The 18,229-nt window shown below is 43.2% G+C and overlaps 1 protein-coding gene across 7 annotated transcripts in view; it reads right to left on the reverse strand.

Annotated features, from left to right (window-relative positions):
- Positions 1-18,229, reverse strand: part of Phtf2 (putative homeodomain transcription factor 2) — a 107,121-nt gene that overhangs the window by 81,519 nt on the left and 7,373 nt on the right. The window contains exon 2 of one of the 7 annotated variants that reach the window (XM_038315414.1): positions 11,843-11,947. The exons of the other annotated variants lie outside the window; for them this stretch is intronic. The gene's annotated coding sequence lies outside the window, so the exon portion shown is untranslated. The remainder of the gene's footprint in view (positions 1-11,842; positions 11,948-18,229) is intronic. 7 annotated transcript variants of the gene reach the window in all.

The raw sequence follows: 18,229 nt of genomic DNA on the forward strand, positions 1-18,229 counted from the left end.
ATCTTGTCAACCTCTCCACCTTGTTTCTGAGACTCTTTCAGTGAACCTGAAATGCACCGACTGGCAAGGCTGACTGGCCGGCCAGTCCCAAGCACTGGATTACAGAAATGCTCCTCCACACGCAGCACTAACATGGATGCTGGGGTTTACTCTCAGCTCCTCATGCTCGTGAGGCAAGCATATTACCATCTGTGCCATTCCTCTCGTCTGCCTAATCTTCTCCAATCAACTACGAGGATGGGATTACAGTAAGAATAAAAGCTGTAGGGTTACTGTAGGTATGACATTTCAGCTTTGCTATAGACAGTCTGAGCTAATTCTCGGCGATATAAGCTTAATCACCACATCTATCAAAATATCTGAAACTGTACTGTAATAAGTAAACCTCCACATTTATGGCGCCAAAGGTTAGCTCGCAGCGAGAGAAGGCGACTATAGAAGGGAAAGTGGGTGAAGGGTGCTCTTACTATCAACTAATAATGACCAGGAGCAATATTCTTTATACAGGTCTATGTTTTTAAAAAGCCAGATTTTTAACTACTCTCTATGCTTCAAATCTCCATGAACTATTAATAAACACAATGTATTTTCCTCATTATTCCTGAACCAAGTCATGTTCTAGCATGCCTCATTGGGCTCAGAAAACTAATTATTCCCACCTGACACTCTGCTTGTGCCTTTTATTCCCATTCTGGGCTTTTCTCCATTCGTCATCTTCCTCCAAAATAACGTCTTTCTATTGAGTGTTCACCCATTAGAATAAATAAAGCATTGGAGTCTGTCTCTTTGTTCACACAGATGAACATCTAACACACAAACATAGCCATACAGGTCACTGGGGAAAGGGGGCCACATGCTCTTCCTTGCATTTCCCTGGGCACCCATTACTGCATCGCTGCAGGAGGACTGGAGAAATGCCAATGACCAAGTACGCATCGGGAGGGTTCTACATCAGATGGCACTAAGCCCTGTCTCCTCTTCAGTTACCAAGCTCTCTGCACCTGAGCTTGTCACCAGAGCTAGCCCTATGGCCCACAAAATAACAGACTAAACAAACAGCTCCAGTCGTGTATGATTTTACTGACACACCAAAAAATACTAGACCAATCTCCTTTAACTATGTGAGATTCAATGTGGCACAAACTATTAGATGAAATGTGTGCTAAAGACAATGTCCTGTAAATCTGCTCAGGTTCTGTGATCTCACTGTCCCTGCCTTTTCTAGTAACCTCTATCGCTCCTGTCTGGTTGCAGAATGAAACTCCTATCTAAGAACTGTGTTTCAAGTGCACTGCCCGACTCTATCAGTCAACAGTGCCACACAGTTCTCTCCTCTCCTCTCCTATCAACAATGTCATGTTTCTAAGCTTTTCTGCCTCAATACCAAAATTAGTATTTCCTCTTCCCAAAACAGAACCCAAAAGTGGCCTCCTGATTCCACGTTACCCATAAATTTCCCCCTCATCCCTCCACTCAAGACTTTTAAATAATCTTTGTCTGTGCTTCTATTACATGCACACTTTTTCTGCACGTACTTATCTACATATGACCCCAACTCTAGACTTAAATATGTTGAGAAAAGTCTAATGCCTTTAAGTAACCATCCTAGAACTCAATGGTTCTTAACTTTTCTTCTGCTGCTACCGGTAATACAGTTCCTCATGTTGCGGTGACCTCCAACCGTAAAATTATTTGCTTGCTACTTCCTAACTGTTAATTTTGTTACTGTTACAAATCGTAATGTAATGTCTGATATGTGACCCCTGTTAAAGGGTAGTTTGACCCCAGTGGAGTCAAGGTTTAGGACCACTACCATACCAGCTCTTTGACTTTATAAACACAAAGGTTTATAAAGAAATTCAGAAGTTACCAACCAAAGCACCCACAAATGAATGTGGACAAGACTCAAAACTAACTCACAGACCTCCCCAAGGTTCACACAAGCACACACCTTTTAACATTAAAAGATATAAAATATAATAACTATGGCTGATTTACTGATATATAACTTAACCAACCAAAACAGGATAATCTGCAGACCTAAAAGGTGCAATAAAATGACTTGAACTAAAACCTCCCAAGTCTAGTCTAACGCCTCTCCTGCATGCTACACCTAACAGTCCCCTCTGAAAAGACTAGTAAATACTAAGGGTCAAACACTCTTCTTCACATTGACCCTGAGGCTGGGGAAGGAAATGAAATGCACTTTGACAGAAGGAACAAGGTGTGAGCACAACGGAATTCACTGATGTGGTCTAGAAGTTGTTACAATTTCATTAACGTTTCCATGGGAACCTCCGTCAGCCAACGGCATTTGGGAGGCTGGACCAGGTTGGGACTTTTGGAGGTGCAGAGAAAGACGCCGGCTCGCTTTCTTCTTCCCACACTCTACACCTTGAGGCTGGACCCCCATTCCTTTAATAAAAACCTCAGAACACTCTTTCCAGAGTCAGCCTGGATTCTTTCACTCACGCTCCCGCCCCCACATGTCCGCTTCATCCAGAATGAAGACATTACATAGAAAATACACTGCTAAAAATTGCTCCAATTTTGGAAAAGAAAATGAAATAAAAAAAAAAAAAACAGCTATCCATTCTCTATTTTGACAGTTAAGAAATGTTTCATTTTTAATTTCCAGAATGGAACCAATGCAAAGTAGAGGATAACACCCATCCTAGAGAAAAATCAAAGGCAAGTATGAACTTATATTTAACAAAAACACCTTGTGCTAATAAGAAATCTAAGAGACAGCACTGTGGCACACTCCTTTAATTCCAACACCTGCACACAGGTGGATCTCTGTGAGCTGAGGCCATCCTGGTCTGCGAGACAGTTGAAACCCTGTCTGGGGTTGGGTGTGGGGGGACTAACAAAATATTCAAACCTTTTCAAATTTTTCTTTACTTATTTATTCATTCGGTGTATAGGAGTATTCTGTCTGCATGTGCACTGTGGTGGTTTGAACATAACTGGCCCCGTAATCTCACAGGGAGTGGCACTATTATGAAGTACGGCTTTGCTGGAGTAGGTGTGACCTTGTTGGAGGAAGTGTGTCACTATGGGACCGGGCTTTGAGGTCTCCTGTACCCAGGACACCATGCAGTGTCTCAGCTGAATTCCTGTTGCCTCAAGATGTAGGACTCTCAGCTATTTCTCCAGGACCACATCAGTTTGCCTGTTGCCTCGCTCCCTGCCATGGTAATGGACTGAATCTCTCAAACGGTAAGGGAGCCCTCAGTTAAATGTTTCCTTATAAGAGTGGCCATTGTCACGATGTCTTCACAGCACAGAAACCCTGCTAAGACCACGTGTGTTGGGAATATTAATGTTAGGTGTGTGCTTTTGTTTATGCTGCATTTGTTTAACTCTGTGAAGCTGTGATTCTTTGCTTGTCCAAAACACCTAATAAAGAGCTGAATGGCCAAGGGCAAGGCAGGAGCAAGGGTAGGCGGGGCTGGCGGACAAAGTATAAACAGAGGGAGAAACAAGGAAGAGGAGGAGCAAGGGAAAAGGCTGTCAGGGGCCAGCCACCCAGCCACCCACGGAGTAAGAGGAGTAAGAGTGAACGTAAGATCTACAGAAGGAAAAGGCCCAGAGGCAAAAGGTAAACAGGATAATTTAAGGAAAGCTGGCAAGAAACAAGCCAAGCTAAGGCCAGGCGATTATAACAAAGAATAAAATTCCTTGTGTTATTTGTGTGGGAGCTGGGTAGTGGGTCCCTCAAAAACTCCAAAGAGCAGATCACCATACTACATGTATAGAGTCCAGGAGAGGACTTTGGAACCCTGGAACTGGGGTTACAGACAGCTGTGAGCTGCCATGTAGTGCAGGGAACTGCATTCGGGTTCCCCGAAAAAGCTCTTAACTGCTGAGTCATCTTTCCGTCCCGACAGCTGCAACTCTAGTATGACTCTGTAGGGCTCCCAGATGGGCCCGGAAAACACTGTACAGGTCCTTCAGAGTTAACTTTTCCATTTCAGGGTTTCTAAATTTCAGCATGCTCTCAAAAAACCCCGACTAGTCTTACAATTCTTTGCTGCATTTTGTTTCAAAAGCCTAGAAAGTCCTCCAAATATCCAATTACAGTATATGCAATTAAGTATTTTGTGTTTCAGTTGTGATACTTGGAAAACCCAACTATGGAGTATGATCCACTCAAGTGGTTGAACTACCTATTTACCTGCAAGACAGCTTCAACCAAGCTTGACCTAAATATACATATGATCTTATTGTCACCAACAGAAACATTAACTAGACTGCGCAGAGGTGGCACACACCTTTAATCCAAGCACTCGGAAGGCAGAGGCAGGTGGATCTCTGTGAGTTCGAAGCCAGCCTGGTCTACAGAGTGAGTTCCAGGAGAGCCAGGGACACAGAGAAACCCTGTCTCAAAATAAAAGAGAGTGTAGTAAGGAGGCGAGCAGCCCTGCTTTTTGTTCTGCCCGGCTCCCGCACAGCTAGCTTTACACCCGAAATAACAACACACAAGTTATATTCATTTAAACACTGCTTGGTCCATTAGCTCTAACCTCTTACTGGCTAACTCTTACATCTTGATTAATCCATTTCTAATAATCTGTGTAGCTCCACGAGGTGGTGGCTTACCGGAAAAGATTCTAGCCTACATCCATCTTGGATTAGAAAAGCATGGCATCTGACTCATTGCCTTCTTCCCAGCATTCTGTTCTGTTTACTCCGCCTACCTAATTTTCTGTCCTATCAAAGGGCCAAGGCAAGTTTCTTTATTTAACCAATAAAATCAACACAAAACAGAAGACCCTCCCACATCAAGAGAAGAGAGAGAGAGAGCAATAAGCATTCCATGTAATTTATCCGATCGACCAAACTTCTTTTACTTGATTTTATCTAAACATTAAAAATTACTAACTATGCATCATCATCAAAATGTCTGGATAAACAATCTAGAGTAGAACATAGCATACTCAGATATTAAATAATAATATTAGATTAAAAGTGGGAGGGATGTAAGGTGGGTGAAGATAAAGAGTAAGTATTCAATAATTTTGAAAAGAACAACTCTAGGTACATGAAGTAGCTAGAAGGGAAAGAAGGGCTACTGTTAGGGTGCCCAGGTTTTAGAGATGCTAAAGCTAAAGATGGTTATAATTAAGAAGCGAAAGAAGAAAAGACTGGGAGAAAGAAGTGGGAATAAGAAGGGGGTACATGAGAAGCAGCTGAAGGTGCTTAAATATGTAAACCACGGTCCTAAAAACCTGAGGGCACAGGCAAAAGCCAAACCCACCACGATGAATACATGCAAGGACGGAAATTGACAGACAGAAAGGAAAATACCTATGGGGCGCATTCCTGCACAGCTGTGCTGAACTGAAAGGTGACGCTGTGGGGAGGGGGTCTTGTGAGGGCCACCAGCGTCACAGCCTCAGTGTTCCTGGCCTTCGCATGGAAAACTATTCTAAGGTGCGTTGCTTGTTTATGCTGTGGAGCACTTGTCTAATGATGTAAAGGTGCGCTACTTGTTTATGCTGTGGAGCACTCGTCCGATGATGTAAAGGTGCGCTACTTGTTTACGCCGCATCTGTTTGACTCTGTGAAGCTGTGTTACTTCGCCTGTCTGAAGTACGCGATGGTCTAATGAAGAGCTGAATGACCAACAGCGAGGCAGGAGCAAGGACAGGCGGGCCGGCAGGCAGAGTGTGGGAGGAGGAGGGAGGAACAAGAGAACAAGGAGAGGAGCAGGTCGGCAGCCAGCGGCAGCGTAACAGTGAAAGTGAGATACACAGAAGGAAAGAAAAAGCCCAAAGGCAAAAGGGAGACAGGATAATTTAAGAAGAGCTGGTTAGAAACAAGTCAGGTTAAGGCCTGGTATTCGTAAGTAGTAAGCCCCAGTGTGTGAATTACTTGGGAGCTGGGTGGCAGGCTCCCGAAAGAGTAAAACAGCAAACAGCTACACTTCTGAGCTGTTTCTTGCACATGCCCTAACCTCTCTAAACTTTAGATTTGGAATGCAGTCTCCCGACTGCACCCAGGCCCTCGCCATCTGCCTCCTAGTAGCTGGTGCTACAGACACAGCTCGGTGCTTAACCCTTACCCTGGCCCGCACTGTGTCTCATCCACTGAGGTCTGAGGATGGTCCATGTTTACCCTGCCGCAGCTACTGAGTCAGAGGGACCTCTGTTGCCTGCCCCATGCTGACCTCAAGCTGGAGTGGCCTCCACACCTAATCCCCTCAGGAAAGCAGTCAGAGATTACAGCATGTGACTGCAACCCCCGAGTGGAGAACTAGGCTCTGAACCACACACTCAACTTCACCACATCCCAGTCACGTGTGAATATTACAAATATTGCAACTGAAAGAACACAGCTGCAAAGGAAACACTAAATATGTAATTCTAACACAAACATGAAAAACCAAGACAACATAATTCCTTTAAAAATAATGAATTCTATCGTAATGACACCCAGTGATGGTGAGTTAAGTATAATCCTAGATAAGAAACTCAAAATAATTATTAAAGTACATTCAAACAAGTCCAAGAATAAACCCTAAGTTTCCTTTACATTTTTAAACAAACGACTGAATAAAGATGTTGCAAGATATGAAATTTAATAATTTTAATAATAAATTTTAAAAGCAGATATAAATACTGAAAGAATCTGACATGCTGGAAATGAGGAATATACTAAGGAAAAACCCTCCAAGTCTTATTAATAGACCAGACCAAGAAAAGGACAGGATACCTAAGTCTGAAGACAGGTTAGAGGAACAAGACACACGTGATCATCGGAAAAGACCAAATCTGTGGAGAGGCATAGGAGAATCCATTTCCAAAAGCAAAGAAAGCATCTTTAAAAAAGAATTATGACAGAAAACTTCCCAGAGTTAGGAAAGGAGATTTCAGTCCACATACAAGAAGCATGCGGTACACCAACAGACAAGAGCAGGAAGGAACCCCCCCCCCCACCATCCCGTCAATGACACGCTAAATACACACAGCAGAATGTACTCTGCAGGCAGCAAGGAAGGCACTGCGTGACAAAACAATGCCAGCCCAGAGCCTCTCCAGCAAAGCTGTCTGCCATAACCAAAAGAAAAATAAAAGCTCTCCATGACAAAAATAGCCTAAAGGAATTTATGACCACTAAGCCAGTTCTATGGAACATACTTGAAGGAATTCTCAAGCTGAGAAAGAAGAACAAAGCCGTCCGTGCAGCCGAAGGAAAGAATAAACCACACTAGGTTAATAGTTAAGCAAGACAAGAAGAAAAAAACAAACACTACAAAATCAACAAAATGGCAGGAACCAATGCACACCTTTCAACAATAACTAAATCTAGTGGGTCTCAATGTCCCAACCGAAAGACACAGAGGACTAGATCCAAAAGCATGAACCGTCTATTTGCTTATTTGCTGCCTCCAAGAAACATACCTTACCACAATAGCAAAGCACAACAAAAACCACTCTCTTAGGATAAAGGACGAAAAGTTATTCCAAGTAAAATAAGCTAGGAAAAGAGCAGGTGTTGATGTTCCAGCATTAGGAACAAACCAAGGACGTCCAGGTTCTCCCTCCACTCCTATTCAGCGTCGCCACAACAAAAACACATCCCAATTATGCAAACAGAGATACAAACAGGAAAAGAGTTTGTATTTGTGGATGACATGATTCTACACATAAGAGACCCTAAAGACTCTGCCAGAAAACTGCGAGAACTGACAGGCAATTTCTGCAACATGTCAAAAAGCAAATTTAACACAGAAAAAAAAAAAAAAACAACCCAGCCCTCCTACACACCAATGACAGCTGAAAATTAAGGCTGCATGAAGCCCGTTACTTTGTAAGCTGATTTTAAAAAGAGTTTTTTTAAAGGGCGTTTGAACACAAGTACCCTGTACAGGTAAACATTTCCCCCTAGAAGACATGGGTTGTTTCTGGGTTTTGTTTTTTGTTTTTTGGGGGGGAGGGGGGAGAGCCTGTCCTGGAACTTGCTTTGTAGCCCAGGCTGGCCTCAAGCTCAGAGATCTGCCTGCCTCTGCCTCCAGAGTGCTGGGATTAAAGGCGGCGTGCGCCACCACCGCCCAGCAGACATGAGTTATTAAATTAAAATTTCGATGCCAGGCATGGGATAGCTAACTACGAATATCACTAGTAAGGGAAGCCCCCAGCCCTTACACCCTCCACTCACCACCCCCAAACAGCACATGGTACTGCTTTTACTTACTCTTGGTTGCCCACCATAACTAGATGCTAAGACGTCTTGTCGAAGACACAACACACTTTGGTTACAAGACAGGGAAGCATGTTACAGCAGCTTCTCTGCGAAGCTGCCTCCCCGTTTTTGAAGGGGGCTATCCCGAGATCTACTTACTCTGACAGTCAATAGGTTCTCTCAAACAGTACCTGCTGGCCCCACAGAACTTAGACCGTGTTGGTTTCTGTGCATGGATATGCACACCGTAAACACAAACTTCACTTTGAGAACTGCTTACTGATTTAGTCTACTTTCCTATAATCCAAAAACATACAAAAGAGAGAGCAGCAATTCCTGAGGATCACGAAGGCCCTGTGCGGGGCATGCAGTCAGGAGGCAGCCTGCCTTCACCAGCCCTGGCTCCTGCCCTCTATTTAGAATGCTGATCAGAATAGCCCTGCTCTGACTGCCGAGTGCAGCATTTCCGGGCAGGCTCATCTCAAGAGCTTTCCCTCCCAGCCTCTCAGGATGCTTCTCTGTGACTCCACGTTTCTTTATCCCGCGTCTAGCAGGTGACTAGGATTAGCGCCTTTCCATGTACTTCAGTTTTCTTGCTCATTACTTTTTTAAACGTTTAGCACAGAGTTGTAGTCTTCATCTGGCATCTCATTCTGTCTCTCCACCCAACCCCAATCTGTCTCAGCCTCTCACCATCTTCCCACACCCATTTCCCCCTTTTTCATTTGATCTTACTGGAAGAAAAGTCTGGGATCTTATTCAATTACTTAGGAACTCCTACGTTTACTGTTTGACTTTTTTCATTTCTGCTTCTGAGGTAGAACTCATGTTCCAGGCTGCTCCCAAATTTACTATGAAGGTGAGGATGACCTTGAACTTCTGCTGAGCCACCTGCTCCAGATGCTGGGATTATAGGTATACACCACTGTAGTCTGTGTGAGGACGAGGCTCTCTCCAGATGAGAGCTCCTCTCCAGCCCATCTGTATTTGTTTTTTAACCTCTTTTTTTCTTCAATAAATAAACTCAGTAGTTTATACTAAAACAACTAAAAAGTAAAGTCTAACATTCGAAGACGGAACTATAAACTGGCAGCAGCTGTGCTTTTAACTTCCGTCGTCTCTAACAGAAGGAAGTGAAAGACACAGTTTCCATCCTTCCTATAAACTCAAGATATTAAACAGCAGCGCTACAGAGCTGTAAACTGGTCTTCTGAGAAAGCATCTCCAAAGCCCTCGGCTGCTTTTCCCATTCCTCAGTACTGTGCACTCAATCTCCAAGCTGGAAGCCCTAGAGTGTGTGTGTGTGTGTGTGTGTGTGTGTGTGTGTGTGTGTGTGTCGTCTTGTCCCCCCCCCCCCCCCAGCCCCGTGTCTGACGCAGGAACAGTCAGTAAGCAGGAAGGCGACTCGCCACACAGCCAGCCATTCCGACACCTCCCCGGCCCACTCCACACAACTGGTGTGTGCCCGACGTTTCTCACTCCCCACTACTCAGACCCATTCCTTATTATTTCGTTCAATACTTAAAAACACTGATTTCATTCCTTTGAAACATCTAACCATTTCCCAGTGCCTAAAAGAGAAAGAAAAATGTTTATTGGCTACACACAGAAGGCCCTCCTTTCACAAACTGGTTGTAGATTTACTGCAAAATCAGCAAATCCAACTGCCCCTGTGCTTCCGACTCCACACACACCCAGCACGCATGTAGGGCGCTTGCTTCTAACCCTGACAGGCCATCTCCCTTCCACAGCCTTTTCCTCCTCATCGTCTGTTACTTCACATTCACCTTGGCCCAGATTACCCACTACAGAAATTAACCTGTGAAAACAAATGATCAACAAGTTCAAATAACTGTGTTACTACAAGAGTAATTTGTGTGTTAGTGTATGTTGTGTGTGAGCACATGTATGTATGTGGCTATGCATATCTGTGCATGCACAAGAGGCCAGAGGAGGACACGGGTTTTCCTGTTCTGTCACTCTGCCTTATTCCTCGAGAAGGGTCTTACTAACCCTCACCACAGGTCCCGGAGCAGCGTCACACCCAGCCACTTACAGAGGAACTGGTGTCTGGACTCAGGTCTCATTCTTACCCAGCAAGCACGGTTGGTTATCCACAAAGCAATCTTCCCCACTAACAGAAGAATAAGATTAAATATTTCAAACTTTAGAAGGAAAAGATGGCAAACTAAACATGGGCTTTTAACTTTACTCCCTTATAAAGCAGAGCTGAAATCAAAGCACAGTCATAGAGCACAAGGGCAGAGATCCCTAAAATGAACCCTGGAGAAAGCTCCGCAAAGTGACCCGCACACGTGACCAAGGAGAGGAGCAGCTGACGAGGGACCGGTGATTCCACAGGATCACCGTGGCAGTGAATGCGGGAGGGCCACCTTTACAAAGCCTGCTGGTACAGGTAGAGTCTCTGCGCTCACAGCCAACGTCAGAACATCTCTGAAGGCACGGAAGCCAGCACAACCAAACAGGAAGAGTCTGTCCTGTTTGGTTGCCTTCCTCTAAAATAAATCTAGACCATTCCTAGAATCGGGTTGATCGATAAAACAATTATTTTGTCTCAAAAATGTCTCGTCATCTAAAGAATAGTGGAGTTGGCTCTTTCCTTTTTCAGAACTGAGAAATGAGCTCAGGGCTCAGTAAACTGAATTCCGGCCCTCTTTATTATTTTTCTGTAACAAGATCCCATAAACCTCACACTTGCAATGTGCCAGAGGAGGCCTCCCAAACGGCTGGCACTGTAGCTACATAGTACCACATTGTAAATACAGACTCAGTTTCACAATTTCCTTCAGGCCATCCCCGCATATATGTATCATATCCATTTAACTGTGTCTGCTGGGCAGACCTAGCAGCAGTGATTCCTCAGTAGCAATGAGATCTCTAGACCCATTTCACATTCCTTATATAAATACTTGTCTCCAGGGCCGGGACAACCAGCACAGAGTGATCCTAGAATATCTTGCTGACACAGAAAACAAGAAAATGTGCCAAGACTTACAGGAACTTTGGCACATAAATTATCCATCAATGAGTCCATACTAACGCTGAGTGAATGAATAGTTGAGTATCAAAGAGAAGTTTTACTTTATTATAAGAATTCAGGTGCGGGCAAGGTGGATCTGTGGTTAAAGATGCTTGCCACCAAGCCTGACCACTTCAGGGTGACCCCTGGTACCCAGAGAGTGAAAGAAAAGAACCAACTCTCACGGGTTATCTTCTGACTTCCGCATGTACACCATTCTCCTAACATACAAAATACATACACAAATGCAATTTAAATTTTTAAGCCATCATTAAATTTTAGTAAACATAAATCAGAATTAGAAAAAAGCTATCTGACAACTATATTTAAATAGTGTAATCACAGAGGATAACTTATTAAAATCAACAAGTATGTTCAAGAGTAGTAAGATAACTACAATGAAACACGCACTGGCTGTGAAGGATGAAGAGGAAGAGGAAAGGCTGTGCAGGCGGAGAGAGACATGCCGGGGTGTCCGTGAGAGGAGAACAGCAGAAGGGGGTTTGATGAGGAGACCAGTGTACGTGTGTGAAACTGTCAAAGAATAGACAAAAGATATTCCAAGGAAAAAACTGAGGGAAAACCAGCTTAGCACGGAAGTGCGGCACACACCTGTCTGCGCTGCAGGCGCTAAGGGGGAGGCTTTTCAGTGAGAGCACAGCCTGGGTCACCTGCGGAGCTCAGGCAGCCTGGGGACATAGTAGGAAGGCCCTGTCTCTGGAAAAGAAACAATAAACAAAACAAAGTGGCGGAGATGGAGAAACCCAGCTGAGCTCCTCAACTAAATAATCAGAATTACGATTACAGCATTTGATTCTTCATATGCTTAGAGAGAAAACAGAATCATGTCTGAGGTATTCCTGCCCCAAGAAACTCGATTATGAACATGAAGAATCATCAGCCGAGCTAATACAGGAAAATGTTCCACAAAATAACTGGCCTCGAAGCTTTAAAAGCATCAATCACGAGATACAAATACAGATCCGAGAACTATTCTGTTGTTTAAAAGAAAAACAGAGAGACGTGGCAATCAAACATCACGTGATCCTGGAACTTCGTTTGCTCTAAAGCACAGGCTCTCGCAATTAGTGAAATGTGAGCGTTTGTACACTAGCAAACAGTAGTGTAAGAACGCTAGTTTACACTCTGTACAGTAGCAAACAGTAGTGTAAGAACGCTAGTTTACAGACTCTGTACACTAGCAAACAGTAGTGTAAGAATGCTAGTTTACAGACTGTACACTAGCAAACAGTAGTGTGAGAACGCTAGTTTACACTCTGTACACTAGCAAACAGTAGTGTAAGAACGCTAGTTTACAGACTCTGTACACTAGCAAACAGTAGTGTAAGAATGCTAGTTTACAGACTGTACACTAGCAAACAGTAGTGTGAGAACGCTAGTTTACAGACTGTACACTAGCAAACAGTAGTGTAAGAATGCTAGTTTACAGACTGTACACTAGCAAACAGTAGTGTAAGAACGCTAGTTTACAGACTCTGTACACTAGCAAACAGTAGTGTAAGAACGCTAGTTTACAGACTGTACACTAGCAAACAGTAGTGTAAGAACGCTAGTTTACAGACTGTACACTAGCAAACAGTAGTGTAAGAACACTAGTTTACAGACTGTACACTAGCAAACAGTAGTGTAAGAACGCTAGTTTACAGACTCTGTACACTAGCAAACAGTAGTGTAAGAACACTAGTTTACAGATTGTACACTAGCAAACAGTAGTGTGAGAACGCTAGTTTACAGATTGTACACTAGCAAACAATAGTGTAAGACACTTGTACACTAGCAAACAGTAGTGTAAGAACTAGTCTACAGACTCTGATCATCTCACTCTGGCTGCTAAGGTAAGAGCTTGGATGAAGACTTCCGGGAAGACTGCTCCGACAGATATACATAGCACGTAAATCAAGAAAGTAGCTATACTAACACACAAAAGGTGATATAGAAAGATGCAAAATAGGATATCTAAAATTCAAACTGAGGGAGGAAATAAAAATGTGGTTTTCATATTAGTATATTTTCTTGCTCTCTAGTTCATTCCTCGTCTGTGACAATGTTCAAGTGTTATTATTTCAAAATAGAACGTTATAATCAAAATTGTTTTTATAAGCCTCAGCAACCACAAAAGAAAAATCTACCATGGGAAAAAAACAATAAGCAAGGAATCAAAATACTGTAGCAGACTAAATCCTGTAGCCATAAATCCTGTAGCCATAAGAGAAAAGTAAAAGAAGCAAAAGAAGGTACGGCAATAAAACTAGAAAAAGTCACATAGTGGCCTCTAAATAGCAGGGAAGGCCTTCCCTAGTAATTATCTGAGTGAGGTGGATTAGATTCCCCACGCATACACACATAAACTAACTAAGTGATCTAAAACAAGCAAGACCCAACTGTACGCTGCCCCCAGGACCTCCCTACACCGGTAAAGGGAAAGAGACCGGAGTGAGATGATGGGACCCTAAAAAGCCCGGGCAGCAGACCTCTCTTAGCCGACAGAAACAGGCCGAGGGGAGGAGTAAGGAAGAGCTGAAGGAGGTTGGAATAAAAGAAGGCCAATACAGCAGGAAGAGAGAGAGAGTGGTTCTGAGTCCAGACAGCGAATGGTGACTGAACAGCGACTGCCCGGAAGGGAGAAAAGGCTTCAGGAGCTCATTCTCACCAGTGCTCAGGTTGCCAGACAGAGAAGGTCAGCGAAGAAACTGGAGACGAGACCCACGGCTCTAACACCTGCCATTCAACATAAGTCCAATGCATATTCTCCTCACTAGCAACGAACATTCTCTGTACAAATCAAATGACAGACTGTAACAGCCACATCAGCACTTTTCAAAAACCAAAGTCAGAGCCAGCGAGAGGCTGAGAGTTAAGGGACTTTTGGCCAAGCCTGAGAATTGAAGTCCAAACCCAGGAGGCAGTACACAAAGAACACAAAGTTGTCTCTGCCTGTACACGTGTTCCACGTACATTCACTCACACACACACACACACAAATGTAAAATAATAATAATAATAATAATAATAATCCGAAGTCACACTGAGTATTCTTTTTCTCAGTTTTTTTTAATGATATTTATTGAGCTCTACATTTTTCTCTGCTCCCCTCCCTGCCTCTGCCTTCCCCCATCAATCCTCCCCCAAGGTCCCCATGCTCCCAATTTACTCATGAGATCTTGTCTTTTTCTACTTTCTACTTCCCATGTAGATTAGATCTATATAAGTCTCTCTTGTGTCCACATAGTTGTCTAAGTTCTCTGGGACTGTGGTTTGTAGGCTGGCTTTCTTTGCTTTATGTTTAAAAACCACCTATGAGTGAGTACATGTGATAATTGTGCACATGTGACTTTTAAAAAAAGGCATTATGAATAAAGGGGGGAAGTGGTTTAGGAGAAAATATATATGTAGCTCTGTGTGTGCGTGTGCATGTGCGTGTGCATATAAAACACTTAGAGAGAAAGGAAAACTGGAAGAAGAAATGTAGTGAGCTGGGGACACAGCTGTTACTACCTGGCAGACCCCGTGACCTGGTCAACAACAGCACCTCAGAAAGTAAGTTGCGCTGTGGAGTGGAGAGTGGCCTAGCAGTTTAGAGCACGTACTGTGTTTGCTGAAGACCGGAGTTCAATTCCCAGCTTCCAGCACTAGGGAAACAAGGGCAGTCAGGGCTACACAGAGAGACTCTATCTCAATAAAAACAAGAGCAAGTAAGATGGTAGGCTTCAAACCAACAATATCACAACCATAAATGAAAATGGCCCAAATTAAACAGAAGAAATAATAAAGTGAATTTAAAATGCAAGCCAGCGTTAAGATACTACCACCAGGAACTCACTTAGACACATAAATCTCTGGGCCTGATGTGTGAGATCGCCAGCCAATCTAACCAACAAAAGAGACACTGTCTCAAAAAACAGGGTGGAAAAGTTATTGAGAAAAGCACCTGACAAGAACCTCTGGCCTCTGCACACATGTATACATACACAAGACACATACACATGCATCTATACATAAGTACACAAATTAATAAGTAAAGTCTAAAACTTTAAACAATAAGTTGGGCATGGTGGCACACGCCTTTGATCCCAACACTAGGGAGGCAGAGGCAGGAAGATATCTGATCAAGGCCAACCTGGTCTACAGAGCAAATTCCAGGACAGCCAGGGCTACACAGAGAAACTCTGTCTTGAGAAAAATGAGATAAAACAAAAAACAAAAATAATTAAAATAATATTCTATGCTAACAGTAATCAAAAAAAGCACACAGGCCATATAGAGTAGATTTCAGACCAAAGTACATCATCAAAAATAAAGAGAGACCCTAACCCTAACTTTAATTGGAGAAAGGGATCCAATTCATTCAGAGATCATAAAACTTAAAATATATGAACGCATACAGCAGCAGAGCTTCAAAATGCATTAGGCAAAGACTGAAAGAAGTGCTGGAAAACCAGGCAGCCCACAATGAGAGACTTCAGCACCCCTTAAGACTAAGTACAAGAATAAAGACAAAACCCAAACGGCAGTAAGAGTTAACGCTGCCAACCAATTTAGCTTCACTCGCTGTACACAACTCCACCCAGGACTCTTTTCAAGAGCACATGAATCATGTACACCAGAACCACACCCGTGTAGTGGCACACGCCTGTAATCTCAGCACTGGCTAAACCACGCCCGTGTGGTGGCACACGCCTGTAATCTCAGCACTGGCTAAACCATGCCCATGTGATGGCACACGCCTGTAATCTAAGCACTTGCAAAGAGAGTAAGAAGGATTACCACAAGTTCCAGACCAGTCAGCACTACAAAATGAGACCATTTCGAAAACAAAATTAATCCACAATAAACAGACAGACAAGATCATGCTGAGGGTTAATAAAATGTCTCACTAAAATTAAACTGAGGCCAGCAGGATGACTCAGCAGGTAACAGCGCTTGCCACCAAGCCTGACAACCTGAGTTGACCCCAGGAACTCATATGGTAGGAGACAAGCAAATCCTACAGTTGTCCTGGCCTCCACACAGATGCCAGAGCTCACACACAGTGCCCGTTCCCACCTGTGGACATCCCACGTGCATTCGCGTGCAAGCACAAACACAGACAACACACACAAAATAAACGACTAAGAATCTTAATAAAAAAACAGGAAACAAAGATGTAAGATACCGAAATCTGTGGGCTCAAAAAACCAACAGTATATAGAGAAGGTGACGAACAGTTCTTTAAAAAAGATGAAATTAAATGGCCAATAAACGTGAAAAATTGTTCTGCTTCACTAGCCATCAAATCAAAGAGACACTGGGACCCCACCTTTTTCCCGTCAGAATGTCAGCTGTGAAGAAAACAAGACCAGCAAACGCTGGTTTGGCTGCAGAGAGGAGGGACTTGTGGCCAAGGGTGGAGACGTCTATGGTCTGGTCACTGGAAGTGGGTGTGGGGGGCTCCTAAGAATCGGCACACGTCCTCGGCACAGCCAGCTCCATCATCCTGAGTACACACCCACAGACCCCCAGGCAGCATCACACAGACCCTGCGCACCAACGTTTGCAGCAGTATTACTCACAAGAGCTAAATTACACAATCTCCTTCGTTGTCCAGTAGAAAGATGGGTAAGAAAATTTAACGAATGTACATAAAGGGATCTCTTAGCCGTAAAGAACAAAGTTCTATCATTTACAGGATGCAACTAGACATAATCACACTGATAGATTAAGCCAATCTCTGACAAAACAAGTATGTTTTCTATTATTTGTGGGTCCTAGATTTTATACAGATATGTGCTCGGCACAAGCACGCACTCACACTCAAACACACCCACATACACACACACCCCAGAAAAGGAACAGGGAGAGCAGCAGGGCATAAGGTGAAAATATGCCCAATACACATAATATATACACATATGAATGTTTTAAAAATAAAAAAAAAATTTAAAAAAGAATTTTATAGAATTAAACTTTTATTCTGCAGGAGAATAAATTTTAAATGAGCTAAGCTTCCAGCTCAGGATATCAATTAAGTCAAGAAAAACAAAAATTCAAGGTAAATAAACAGCAGACAGGAAATAATAAGGAATATAAATCACTGATGATGAGTATTAAAAAATATCTACAGGAAACCAAAGGCTGTTTCATTGGCATAGTCAACAACAGATAAACCCTTAGCCAGAGCCCACCGGGGGTGCAGGGCTGAGACAGATTCCCGGAGTCAAGACTAGGAGTAGAAACACCTCCACTCCCTTTGGATAGTCTTTCCCCGTGCAGCCCTGGCTGGCCTGGAGCTCACTACACAGACCAGGCTGGCCTGAACTCAGAGATCTGCCGGCCTCTGCCTCCCAAGTGCATGGGCTACCATGCTCAGCTGACTACAGATCTCACAGGCCTTAAAAAGCTTAGGAGCACTAATCACGCCCATGAATTTAACAATTTAAATGAAGCATCAATGCTCAGTGAAGAAGAAATAAATATGACTAGCCATTTGTGAACAACAGCAAAAGCATTAACACGGAGTTAAAACTCTCCCTTGAAAGAAACCTCCAGACCCAGAAAGATGACCGCGCAAACTGCTGAGACCGAAAGTACATGGAGAGACCTGGTACTTGCGTAACTGGCACACGCACGTTTCATGTTAGATAAAAAAAGGATTACTAAGAGACTGAATGAAAAGTAGAGAAAGTAACAAAATTAACCTGAAAGATGATAGGGCCTAAACCAAGTCAGGCAAAGGGGTTTGGTTTGGTCTCATGTTTTTCAGTTGTGGGTACTGAGACAGGGCATGGTTAAATAGTTAGTAGCGAGAATAACCAAATGTAGTAATTAATTCGACACAGAAAACGTAGGATAGAAGAATAAAGATACTCCACAATTTTCAGCTGGTATTGTAAAAGAACCATCCAAGTTCTTGTCAGGGAATACAAGAGAAAAATGAGGCAAATTTACTTTTCAACAAATTTTACATCTGTATATTCAGCACCCAAAAGCAAGCAAAGGGAT

This window comes from Arvicola amphibius, chromosome 18 (genome assembly GCF_903992535.2).
Source record: "Arvicola amphibius chromosome 18, mArvAmp1.2, whole genome shotgun sequence".
Taxonomy (NCBI): domain Eukaryota; kingdom Metazoa; phylum Chordata; class Mammalia; order Rodentia; family Cricetidae; genus Arvicola; species Arvicola amphibius.